At 37.8% G+C, this 14,107-nt stretch overlaps 1 long non-coding RNA gene across 2 annotated transcripts; it reads right to left on the reverse strand.

The window, feature by feature from the left end:
• Positions 1-8,969: 8,969 nt before the first annotated feature.
• On the reverse strand, positions 8,970-13,302 carry LOC140005308 (uncharacterized). Of its 2 annotated transcripts, none has more exons than XR_011813103.1 (2): positions 12,664-13,302; positions 8,970-9,445 (listed from the first exon to the last, which is right to left on the reverse strand). It is a non-coding gene; the product is annotated as an uncharacterized lncRNA (long non-coding RNA). The 2 variants fall into 2 exon arrangements; XR_011813104.1 differs by having other exon boundaries at positions 11,023-13,302.
• Positions 13,303-14,107: the final 805 nt, after the last annotated feature.

Consider the following 14,107-nt stretch of genomic DNA (forward strand, 5'->3'; position numbering starts at 1 on the left):
TCTGGTCGCTGCTTTATCTGTTGTAGAGCTGTTAAGTTAATCAAGTAGCTCGAAAGCTCGTTAGAGCTCGGTTCGTTAAAGCTCGAACTCGGCTCGTTAATTTTGGTTAACGAGTCGAGCTCGAGCTCGAAACATGCTCGTTTAGTTAACGAGCCGAGCTTACTCGGCTCGTTTGATACTCGAGTAGCTCATTAAAGCTCGTTAATGAAGGGCATATTTGTCATTTTAGAAATCAAAATTATAAAAATTAAAAATTATAGGTTTTTATTAAGGTTAATTTGCACGAGCTCGAGCTCGAACTCGTGAAGCTCGACTCATTTGTGATAAACGAGTCGAGCTCGAACTCGAGCCACATGTACATTTAACGAGTCGAGTTCGAACACATTTTAAAGCTCGTTTTCCTAACGAGCTCGAGTCGAGCTCGGCTCGAATTAAACTCGAGTCGAGCTCGGCAGTCAAATACTCGGCTCGACTCGGCTCGATTAACAGTTCTATTCTGTTGTATAAAGCTTGGGCGACGAAATGATGTGCATGTTAACTTTAAGAATAACGAAAGTTTTTTGACAAGCCACTTGTTTTATTTTATTTGATGTTTTGTAAGTGAGAGCTGGGCATTTGATGCAGCGTGGTTTAGCACCCGATCGTAGATTCTTTATAGGCCTTGTTTTATTGGACTTGAATTTTGTGAAGGACAGAGTAGAAAAAGATCCACAAAATCAAGTGTTAACTACGGATGAAAACGATATTGTGATCTTATTACGATCTTGTTTTATACGGAATAAAAAGGGAGATGTTATTGACACTTCTAAAAAAGTTTCTAGCACTCCATCCTCCCTTTATGCTTTAAAGGGGGGATGTTTTTTTCCCTTGATAAAACTAGAACTTTTAAAGTCCATTTCTGGCTAATACATATTATTATACGTGTGAGGCCTCCTCCTGGTGTACACGCTACTGATCCGGCTAATCCTTAAGGCCCAATTGGGTCTGCATGCTATCAACTAGTAGGGGTGGTGGCGAATTGGACTACTTGCAAGCAGTGTGGTCAACTGTTCGGACTGAGTTTGAGATTAAGTACAAACTACTCAATTGTATATTGAAGTCAAGTTCGCTCGGACTGAATTTAAAACTCAGCACAAGCTATTCAATTGCATAACCAAGTGAAGTTCGAACCAGACATATGATACCTGAGTCTCCGCGAGTAGCTTGCGAGTTCATACTATTCTTAATTTGAGGAGACACCAAATGGCCAGCCCTAAAATGACAAGTATGCATGTCCTGCACTGCTAAATCCAAACCTAAATTGACCATATTTATATAGACCCAAATTTAGATCTAATGCTTAGTAGGTTAAAAAAAAATGGCCTGACTTTTTAAATGGTGAAAGCATGAAATTGTTGTTCTCTTGTCGAAGATTTCTTGAAGAAAATGCAAAGCGGAACTGGGCCTTGGACAAGTTGCTCAAGATTAGAAACCACTCCTGAAGGAGTAGGTAAGCTAAATGCCAGTTCAGTTTTCTTGGATTGACAATGATGCCTTTGACAATGATATGTAGTGATATTGATGACTTTTTATGGTGCCTGACACAAATATAATTTTTTTTTTCTATTTTGGGTAAATTGTAGGCATTCCTAGTCCTCTAGAGGTTTCTTCTATCCCACTTGTATCCACTACAGATTCATCTGCTCTAATGATGTTGGATAGTTCTATTTTTATCAGCAATGATACAACAGCAAACCTGGGAGTTCCAGTGATTGCTCTTGGCTCTGCAACCGCTTTTTTGCCTATTGAAGGAGAACAAGTAGGTGCTAATATGCACATGGGAGGAGAATGAAGGTGGAGAAGGATTTTGCATCCCAAAAAAGAGTAAAACATTCAAGACTCAGGATGATTTCAAGGATGTTACAGCAAATGGCTTGTACTATGCCATTTGTCATCACTGCAGGAAAAAGCGTTCAAGGGGAAAGACCATGCAAGCAACTACCATGTTGAGACACTGGATCACTTGTCCAGCTAGGAAAGCAAGTATCAGAAAGGTGAAGCAGCAAATCAAACTCAATTTCTAGTTGGTTGATGAATGTTTTTCAACTTTACTACTATTGAGCCACAAGTTTGACATGGAGAAAATGAGAGAGGGAGATGCACATTGGGTGTTAATGCACGAGCATCCCTTCTCCATATTAAAGAAAGAGGGTTTCCACATTATAATGAAACGTGCGGCACTAGAGTGGAAGAAAATCTCTCGGACAACAGTGAAAAATGATTGTATGCAGGATTATGGAGTTCAAAAAAAACAATAAGTTCAAGAATGTGGAAAAGGTGAGCATCACAACAGATTTTTGGAAGTCAAAAAATCAAAAGATCTAGTACATGGTCATCAATAATGGAAAGAAGATTTTTCCTGTTTCCAGGCTAGAAAGCAACATTACGATATTTGCCCATCTCCTGAGGATTAGAAAAAACGCAACAAAGGTATTCTCCATCTTAGAAAAATTTTAGGAGGGCACACATGTAATTTTTGGGCCAAATTATCCAATAAGCAATTTGTTCCTTCAGGGGGTTGTGAAGATAAAAAAATTTTTTGGAATGCTTGAGTCAATGATGATGACTACTTCATTTGGGCCATGGTTCAAAAGATAAAAACTAAGTTCAGCAAATATTGGGGTGAGTGTATTTGTTAATGGCTATAGCTGCTATTTTAGATTTGAACAGAAAATAAGGGTTGTAGAGTTCGCCTACTCACAATTGTAACCACCATTAGAAGTTTCTAAGAACATTTCCAACATTCGTCAAGTGATCTTTGAATTATATGATGAATATGTTGCTTTGGCAGTGAATGCAGCTAGAGAAGCAGTGGAAGAACACTCTTCACAAAGGTGGGGAAAATATGTGCTTGGAACTAGGTAGGTTGATTGTGATGAGTATTAAATCAAGACCATTGAATCCCACAAGTCTAGATTGGTTGATTATCTTGACAAACCTCACCAAAAGATTGGAGCAGACCCGGACAACTTTGATTGCTTGGAATGGTGGAAAATAAATTGGATCTCAAACCCAGTACTATCTCGAATGGGCTATGATATATTGGTCGTTTTGATAACTATAGTTGCATTAGAAGCCACATTTAGTGCCTAGACTTTAGTAATTGATGCGTATCAAGCTTCACTTCATCCAAATATAGTTCAAGTCTTGATGTACGTAGGAGATTGGTTTAGGAAGCTTTACAGGGTCAAAAAGAAAATGAAGGTCAGCTTTATTATTTTACCAGCAAACTTCCAAATTTGAGTTATTGAGGATAAGTTACTTTATTCTTATCATAATTTATTTAACTTTTTGTGTTTTGCCTTCTTTCCCTTTCTTTTATGCAGGAAGTCAAACCAATCAAAGAAATTGACTTGCCAAAAGTTATAAAATTTATGCCACATGGACCAAGTTTCATATTGTGGTACATTCTTTTTCTTAATTGTTGAATATTTAATGTTTATAGTTCACTTCATTCCTTTATTTTTTATTCCATTTATTGCCACTATAGCTGTTGAAATGGCTAATGAGATTGCTGGTTCTAAGAGAAATGGTTCACATCAAAAGCTTGTTCTAACTTCTAAGTGAAATGATAGTGTGAGTGAATTGATGTATGTTGCTGTTTTAGTGAAATTTTTGCATTTTTTGTTGTTAGTGAATTGTTATTGTATGTGAATGAGACTCAAAATGCTTGTTTTGGAGTCCCGAATATTGTTGGAAATTTCTTTAATGAATAGTCCATGGCTGTTATATTCTATGTTTATTATAGCCTAGAAGGAGTTCATTTTTCACTTTTAAATGGTTGTTGGAATCTTGATTTTTGAATACAGAATCTGCATGGAGTTAAATGGTTGGAGCTGAAATTTTCATTCCTGCTACTGCTGCTGCAGTAGAGTTATGTTGCTGACCGCTGCTATTCATTTTTATTGCTACTGCTGTTTCTTATTTCTTCTGTTGTTGCATCTCATTTCTGCTCCTGCCTATTGCTAGCTATTAGTTTTTGCTGCTGTTCATTTCTGCTGTTGCTGCTTTTGCTGTTCAAAACTTGAAGGTGGAATCTAGATTTGCAGTGTTGCTGCATTTGGTCCATTTCTATTGCACTTTAAAGACATCAATATTAATTTTTATGTATTAAGTTTGGATTTTGGAGCTTGTTTCTTTTATTTGTAGTATTGTACATATGCACTTGATGGAATTATGTTTGCTTTCAAGTGTAATGTCGCATATCGTGACGGAGAAGGGAAAGGGAGTGAAATATGATGCCCGACCCGTTGAGTTACTAATAACTTTGGGTTAACCATTTTGAATTTGTAGTTTCAGCTGAAAGGGTATTGGGCCAGTCGTTACGGTGAGTATCAAAGCAAATTTCACGTGGTCTCTGTGCTGGATGAGTTTAAACTATTGGGTTATGGTTCCAACTACGCAAAGAAATACAAGAAAGTAAGTGCTGTATAGGATTAAATATCACGTTCGATGGGGGACCACCTTTAGAACGCATCAAACGGGGACTACACACATCAAATGGGGACTACATCTAAAACCTATATGAGCCACTTCTAGAACCTATGCATGACTAAGTGGACAGTTTGAATAATAACAGATTTTGCGAGGATCAAAAGTGTTAAAGGTGGAGAGAGTGTAATATCCCACATCGAGATAGAGAAGGGAAAGGGAGTGAAATATAATGTCTAGCCTATTTGGTTACTAATAAATTTGAATTAATCACTCTGAACCTTCAGACATTCTTTGGTTATTTCCATAGTTGTAGTTTTGAAAATTGTAGTTCATTACTGAATTTTCTTCTCTCAAGTTTTTATCCACTTTTGTTTACTATCCTCCGTAGAACCTAAAAACACTTTCAAATAATCTTATAAGTAAGATTAGTCAAAAAGAATAATTTAAAAGACAAACAAAAACAAGACATTAAATACAAAACAAAATACTAAACATAACAAACAAGATACTTAACGTAACTGTCGCGCCCCATTTTTTGAAAAATCGGAAAAAGAGTCGTTTTGAAATCATAATGTGTAGTGTGTGTGAAATATGTGAAGTGTGTGAATGTGAGAAATAAAAGAAAAGGTCATGGGACTTTTAAATGCGACGGTTTGGCCAAAATGATAATCTAAAAAGGTTTTTAGAAAAGTAGGAGTCGCCACTTGGTATTGAATTAGGGTGTACCAAATCACCCAAAAAGTAAAAAAAATGAAGTAAAAATCTTTTTAGATAACTCCTAACCCACGAAAATCAGAGAGACGAGTTCGGGGGTCACAGTTTGACAGGTTGTCGAAGCCTGTGCAATAATAATAACCTGCTCAAACTAAAAATAATTTCTGTAGATAGCGGTGAGTAGGGTCGAATCCACAGGGACTGAGAGTAATTATTTCTTTTCAAGTTCACAGTAACAAGGGGGGTGTTTTTATATCAGGGGTGACAAGTTAGACAATTCAACTAAAAGTAAAATAATAAAAATAAAATAGCCAACTAGAAATTAAATAACAAATTACTAAAATCAAATGAGTGATAATTAAGAATCTAGTCAAGAAATAACTTCAACAATGGTTCACCTAATTGATCATCGAAACAAGGGCAATTCCAATTATTCATCAATAAATAGGTTATAACTGCCAAACAAGCGATGACAGTCAACCCCTCCTTACTGTGTCGGTGATCAAGGTACGCCCGTTAATCACTTCTCTAATTGGGAAACAATCCTAGGTACGCCCATAAGATTTAATTCCCCAATTGCCTTACGTATTAGAGGAGCCCTATTCTAACCAAATAACGCACTACCAGGGTTATTTTAGATTAGCCCGCGTATTCCCCTGACACAAATCTAATCATGCCAGTTATCACTATTTTGAGACAATTAAATAATTACGGATTTAACGTCCCAATTGACAATAGATTACCCAATCAATTAATTATCCAGATCCAAGACAATCAATTAATTGAATATAAAAAGGGGGGTGGGTCAAAAAACTTATTAGATACCATAAACTCCGGTATCTAATAAGTTCTACCTACTATTGGATTTGAACCAATGACTCTCGCCGTATGAAAGCAATACTCTAACCACTGAGTTAAGTAGGTCATTTATCATTCCAAAGATAACAAAATGGAACCCATCCCGTCGATGTGGATTATAAATATCATATTGCTTATAAGCAATACCGCTCAAAGAGATCAAAGATTTATGATATTTTATCAGGGAATATTCATTAGGGGGATATTTATCTCAACTTTGCGAAAAACCTCCAAGATCTCCTTCTCCTTATCCTCTTTTTTCGATTTTTCCAACCTGCTAGGAAAAGGAGGCGGGTTAGTTTTAGTTGAAATTACTGGGTCAGGAAGTACCTTTAGATCTGCACCATTGCTGTCCTCCCTTTCAATCTCATTTTCGATCTTGTCCTCATCCTTATCCTTAGGGATCACAGGTTCAGACCCTTGAATTTCCTTCCCGCTCCTTAGGGTCATTGCGCTCACGTTCTTCGGATTCAATTCGGGCTGAGATGGCAATTTTCCTTGGTTCTAGGAATCCAAACGGTTGATTGTTGTGGCCATTTGACTTATCTGATTCCTTATATCCTGCATTTCGGAGTCCGTCCTTTGCTGATTTTGCATAATGGTTGCCTCCGTCCTTTGCTGATTTTGCACCATGGTTGTCATCATTTGTTTCATCATCTCCTCCAAAGATGAACCAGAGCTTGGGGGCGGAGGTGGTCGGATTGGTATTATTGCTGGTACCCTGGTGGCTTATTTGGCATAAAGTTAGACTGCCTGTTCTGTGCAAAGTTGGGTTGCCTACTCCCTCCATAACTGAGGTTGGGATGATCTCTCCACCCTGGGTTGTAGGTGCTTGAGTAAGGGTCGTACTGCTTTCTTGGCGCGGGCGCGTGGTCAGCCATGTTCACCTGTTCTGCAGTTTTTTCGTGAACCATTGGGCACATGTCTGCAGAGTGACCTATACCAGTGCAAATCCCGCATACCCTGGCTTGTGATGCGTTTCTCACAGCCTGTTGACTAACAAACGCGGTCAACTCAGCTAGCTGCTGCTGCATAGAGGGTTTCTCTACCTCATTCACCCTGCGTATTGGAACATCCTCTCTCGTACCGAATTGTTGTGAATTTTCTGCCATCCCCTCTATTAGCTCCCGTGCTTCCTGAGGGGTCTTGTTCACCAGTGCCCCTCCACTTGCAGCATCAATGATGCTCCTGTCTCTGAAAAGGAGCCCCTCATAAAAATACTGTATGACCAACTGCTCACTTATTTGGTGTTAGGGGCACCTGCGCAACAAGTTCTTATACCGTTCCCAATACTCATAAAATGACTCCCCTGGATGCTGCTTGATCCCACAAATTTCTTTCCTCAGACTTGCAACCCTGGACGCAGGAAAATATTTATCCAAAAATTTTTTCTTCAATTGGTCCCACGTGTGATGCTGCCTGGCGACAGGTAGTACAGCCAGTCCTTCGCAGAATCTTTCAAGGAGAAGGGGAACGCCCTCATTTTTATCTGCTCTTCTGTGATTCCCGGGGGTTTCATACTATTGCACACGACATCAAACTCCTGCAGATGCTTATACGGCTCCTCACCTGGTAAGCCATGAAAAGAAGGTAAAAGATGAATTAGACCTGATTTCAATTCGAACGAAGTGTTATCACCCAAACTCGGGAAAGTAATGCATAAAGGCTGCTGAGTCAAATCAGGAGCAGCCAACTCCCTTAATGTTCGTGCATTAGCCATGGTGCCCTCCCTCTGGTCAGAGTCACTCGAAGTGTTACCAAACGAATCTGTTGGTTCAACTTCTGACTCGGGTCTTTGAGATGTAGCACTGGAGTGCTCTTCTCTGAGCTGTCTGGTTTCCTTTCTCGTTCTACGCGCGGTCTTCTCTACCTCAGGGTCAAAAATCAAATCACCTGTGCGAGAAGATCGAGGCATACACTAGAAGAAAACCAGAAAATTAGGACAAAAAATGAATTTAAAAAGAAACAAATAATAACGCCAGTCCCCGGCAACGGCGCCAAAAATTGACAGGTTGTCGAAGCCTGTGCAATAATAAAAACCTGCTCAAACTAAAAATAATTTCTGTAGATAGCGGTGAGCAGGGTCGAATCCACAGGGACTGAGAGTAATTATTTCTTTTCAAATTCACAGTGACAAGGGGGGTGTTTTTATATCAGGGGTGACAAGTTAGACAATTCAACTAAAAGTAAAATAATAAAAATAAAATAGCTAACTAGAAATTAAATAACAAATTACTAAAATCAAATGAGTGATAATTAAGAATCTAGCCAAGAAATAACTTCAGCAATGGTTCACCTAATTGATCATCGAAACAAGGGCAATTCCAATTATTCATCAATAAATAGGTTATAACTGCCAAACAAGCGATGACAGTTAACCCCTCCTTACTGTGTCGGTGATCAAGGTACGCCCGTTAATCACTTCTCTAATTGGGAAACAATCCTAGGTACGCTCATAAGATTTAATTTCCCAATTGCCTTACGTATTAGAGGAGTCCTATTCTAACCAAATAACGCACTACCAGGGTTATTTTAGATTAGCCCGCGTATTCCCCTGACACAAATCTAATCATGCCAGTTATCACTATTTTGAGACAATTAAACAATTACGGATTTAACGTCCCAATTGACAATAGATTACCCAATCAATTAATTATCCGGATCCAAGACAATCAATTAATTGAATAACCATAAGCGTAGCAATCAAGGAATACACGAATACCAATAAATAAATGGGAAAGATTAAATTAAATCGATCTCACAATTTTTAGGCGAATCAAAGCATCCGTCGTTTCTTGACTAGAATGAGGGGATTAGCTCATATTGGGTGAACTAAGCCCGCAGGAAATTTCAGCCAGAGTCACGGCCTTAGTCTGCATCTTAGGAATCCGCAATTCGTCGAACACTTATAAGGCACACGACAATTACAAGTGACAATTGAGTTTCTTTATTGTTGCTAGCATCCATGGAGCAGGGCCACTCAAGAGAAACAAGGTGGAAAAGTTAAAGAAGGTGGGCTCCAACTCTTTGCTCCTAACATGCGTGGAGACAAAAAGCTAAACGTAAGGTAACTAGGAAAAGTCAAGAACTCAAGCTAAATTATCCTGCCATGTGTAAGAGAAGTCAAGAGCAAAAGCTCAAGGAAAAGTCAACAATCTCAAGCTAAGCTACAGACGGAAAACTAAAAACTAAGCTAGCTAGTGAACTTCCTCCTCCTTGTTCCTTTTTAATTGCGGCGCACATCAACAGGAAGAGAAGCCCTCCGTCCGTCATTCCTTTGCAAAAATTACCAAAATGGGCATGACATCTTCTGTTCCAAAAGTGCCCCTGGGACAAGCTTTATCATCTGAATTTTTTTCCTGTCAATTTGGCACCTGTTATCATATTTTCATTCTACTCCCTGAAATATACGTAAATTACGAAAAATGAGTAGAATCCAGCAATTAATCCACATCAAGTCAGGTAATAGGGGGAAATAATAATAAAATAAATAGATAAATTGCAGTCTATCACAGTTGATAAAAGAGAAGGCAAAGACAAAGTCTAAGGCACCCTTTTACCCTCGCCTAAACTAGTTGCGTGATTTAGTCATAATTTCCTTAATTTCTAACCAAAAGATGTATTGCATTTGGATGTAACTAACATGGATGCAATCCTAAATCTAATGATGAATCTAGTGGGACAAATATCTCTTAGAGGCTCGATTGGACTAAATCACATGAGTTGTGATAGCCAAGGATAAGCCCTCCAAGATGGTCACGAATAATGCTAATGACGTAAGAATGAATAGAATGAATGTATGCAATGTGAAAACATAAGCTTGTGTTAAGTGGAAAAAAGTAATAAAAGACAATAGTGTGTAAGTGGGAATGTGCAAATGGGTACTATGTAGAAAGTGAGAGTGTGTGAAGTCATAGTGGGTAAAATGGTGGTGTGTAAAGCGATAATATATAAAGTGGTGGTGTGTGAAGTGATAGTGGTAAAAAGTAGTAGTGTAAAAAGTGATAATATATAAAGTGGTGGTGTGTGAAGTGTAGAGTGAGGGTGATAATATGTGAAGTGTAAGTGCAAAGTGATAAGGGGTAAAATGATAGTGTGAAGAGTGTGCAAATAGTAAGGTGCTTCGGAAATGCATGAGCCTTAGGGAGATGTAAGCAAGACGAGTATGGGGAGATCCTAAATCGTGACTTTTAATTTGTCTTTTGGTTAGAAGGAAGAACTAGCGTGCTAAACCTATGTGTAATCATACTCGCTCGTTTCCCTTACCAGAAGGGTGACTCCCTAACCTATGCAAGCAAATGAATTAGTCTAAAATGAAAATGCAGCCCTAAATGTGTAGGGGAAAGATTAGGGGAGCATGCAAAATGAGAAATACTAAAAGGAAAAATGAATGAAATGTAGTGAAGGCATGCAGATATGACACTAGCGGAAAAAAGGTCTAGCGTTGGACTAGCCTTTTACTAACGTTCATTTACAAGCATTGGACTTGTAAGATCTCGAGGGGAAGACCATGACTAGCATTAGACTAGCCACGGTGACGTGCATTCATCCACATGATCAGATATAATGCTAAAGCAAATAGACATGCAAAGCACATAGTTTCACATAGCATGTAGCACATATGCATGCTTACCTAAATGCAAAAACCTAGGAAAGCAGTAACATATAGCACATAGGCACGCAAATCACACCAAGCAAATAAAGCAAAGAAGCCCTAACTATTACATTTGGGGGGGGCCCTACTACAATCTAAGGGGGAATGAGTTAAATAAAATGATATAATAACCTAACTATTACAATTGTGGCATTTAATTGCCTTCCCAAATAATTACAAATTAAATGAAAATAGATATACAAAATTAAAACAAATAAAGTAACTAAATGAATAAATAGAATGAGAATATTCAGAAGGCATGCAATTTCACATATAAGTTCACATAGGGTCAAGTAGAAATCAAAACAAGGGGAAGCGTGTACCTCCCTTGAATTGGTACCCCTAATGAGATGCAATCACTTATTTACCCTCCAAAAACAAAGAAAAGGTCAAGGAATCACTTTAATTAACAAATAATCATAAACGATGAAAATAAACATGAAACTGAATCAATTAAATCATATAAATGACCTACGTTTAAGAAATTAAAACAAGTAGGGGCTAAATTACAAAATTAACAAAGTTATGGGGATCAAATTATAATTATCACAAAGATATAAGGTCAAAATTAAAGAAAAACAAAGTTTAGGAACCTATTTGTAAATAAATTAGGGACCCAATTGAAAGAAGTTGAAAGTTTCTAGGGCCACAATATAGTTAAGGAGAAATCCAGGGGCTGATTTGCAAATTCAGTTACCAGATTCTTAAGAAACAGGCCATTGGGCCATTTTATTTATCTCCCTGGGCCGAGATTATCTTCAGCCCATCAAAGAATCTCAAGAAAACGTATGGGCTGGTCCATCAATTAGTCCAACCAAAACAGCTAGGGTTTGTCTCCCAAGCCCTGACCGAAAGCCTTAAAAAAAATCAGACTAGCCCATCTTTAATTACCCCAGCCCAACCGAGCCAAATCATAAATCCAAAAGAAATATACCAAAATCCATTATCAAACCCAACCAAACAAAAAATCCAATTTCCCTAAGCCCAACATGATAAAATCAACAAAAATTATTAAGCCACAATTATGATCTAAAAAAACAAGAATTAATCTAGCTAGAAAAGACTACTTATGCATATTAAAAGATTAAAATCTAAAAGGGAGAAACAAGTTCACTTTTCCAATTTTTCGGGTCATATCAGAATAAAGGGGAAACTTGAGAGGTTCAATCACAACAAAATAGAGACCTAATTGGAGGAATCATGAAGGTTTTGGGGTCGAAATTAAAGAAAAGTAAAGTCCAGGGGTCAATTTATGCTTAAATCATGACTTAATTGACCAAGATCTGGAAGTTACGCAGGCTTTAATGTGATTTCACCAAAGGTCAAGGGTCAATTTGCGAATTCATAAACATTTTCCAACCCAGTTCGTCTTCTTTGCAATACACAGGCTATTTTCTTCTGAAAACGCGACCAGATGTTATTCATAAGCAAAATGTAGGCCAGCCATCTTCTCCAAATGAAATTCAACATCTGACCGCCATCGCAGCTTTCTCACAAAGGAAAAAAATATCCGAAAAAACTCAACTTCAAACCCACACGAATTCATGTCATTAAATCGTGTTCATGAAAAGGGAAATTAAGAAAACGAAACTCTTCAAACTCCACTTTTTCACGAAATTCAATCATTCAAACAGGCATGGAACTTACTGACCATTTGTTTCCTCACCAGCAAACGTAGAGAGACTACCTTCCAATTAGAATTTTCAAACAAGCATTTCATCGAACAGCAAAGGAGCATTAAAATTTCACCAAATTTTTGTTCAATTAAGGTTATAATCTGCCCCAAAATTGTCAGCGACACAAGAGGTTTCAATCCAATCCACATATAAACATGTAAATTCAAAAAAAATATGGACAATCAACAGGGAAATCGCACAACAAAGTCACGGCAGACCCGTTTGGAAAACTTTCCAAAACTTGTGCTTGAGGAAAAACTGAAATTCAAAGGAAAAGGGTCAACTTACAGTGCTCTTACTTGAGCGGTGGAGACGGCGATTATGACGAAGACGAAGACGGTGAATTGGAATTGGAAGATGACGAAGCCTGACTTTGTCTGAGAGCTTTCATCTAGATTTGTAGAGAGCGGCAGCGGCCAGGGAGGTTGTGTGCGGTGGTGACGATGGCAGACAGCAACAGCGGCGGATGCGGACTGGGGATTTCTCAGATAAGTCTTCCTTCTATGTTTTTTCCCGCAACTTGGGGTATGTTTGGCTGGAAGTAAAATGTTTTTCTTGGGAAAATATTTTTCGTGGAAATAATTTTTCATGAAAATCATTTTCCTTTCATCATTTTCAGGTGTTTGGTTAGTTTATTGAAAATATTTTCTTACTTCATTTTTCTGGTGTTTGTTTAACTTTTGAAATATTTTCACTTTTATCTCTATCTTTACTTTCTACACATTAGAACTACATACTTTTTTTCATGCAAAATAAGAAAATTTATCTCATTGTTTAACTTTAAAAATCTTGGAGAAATGTATATATGAATAAAAAATATCTCCTTAAACAATAAACAAATTGCTGACCATTTAGTGTCAAATATCAATCACATGCAATGCTTATTGTGACATATATTTTGCACTCTCACTGCTGAAAGTTTCTCTAGAAAAGAATGTCCCTATTATACATAATTAATTACTAGCATAAGATGAGCAGGATGAGATTTTTTTTTTATTTTGAATATACTAGGGGGAGGGTTGGGTTGGGTTGGGTGGTACGGGGAAGGGAGTGTAAGGAAGAGATTTTGGGTTCAAGTCCTCCTGTTTACACTAAAAAAAAAAAGAACACACTACAAGATATTTTCAGTAAATTTGGAATATACTACAAGCGGGATGCATGCATTTCGAAAAACAACTTCAGTAAGTTTGGAAGGGAATTTGTTTTCCATAAGTCGAGTGAAAATATTTTACATAGGAAAATGTTTTCAATAACTTTTGTGCAACCAAACACAGGAAATTAGGAAAATATTTTCCTGGAAAACATTTTCAACCGAAACAAACGGACCCTTGGTTCCTCTGTTTCTCGCCACAGCTTGGCTTCGGTTTCTTGCCGTAGCTTTCTTTCCTCGCTGAAGCATCCTCCTTTCCTCTATTTTTTCTATTTCTTTTCCTCTGTTTTTTCTATTTCTTTTCCTCTGTTTTCTTGCTCTGTTCCTTCTTCTCTGTTTCCTGTTCTCTGTTTTTCCCTCTAGCCCCCAAGACCTTTTTCTCCTCCATTTTTTTTTGTCGTCGCCCCTCCGCTGTTTTTCTTTTTCTCTCCACTCGAGCTCTTTCTTCTACCTCCCTTTCCTAGTTTTTCTTTTCTCGTTGCTTTTCTTGTTCTCTTTTTTTTCGAAGCCTCTCCCCGTTCTTTGGTTATTTCTTTTCCTTTAAATCTTGGCCTCCAAGTGTCTAACACCTAACCCTTTAGG

The sequence above is a fragment of the Coffea arabica genome, chromosome 4c (assembly GCF_036785885.1).
Source record: "Coffea arabica cultivar ET-39 chromosome 4c, Coffea Arabica ET-39 HiFi, whole genome shotgun sequence".
Lineage (NCBI taxonomy): Eukaryota > Viridiplantae > Streptophyta > Magnoliopsida > Gentianales > Rubiaceae > Coffea > Coffea arabica.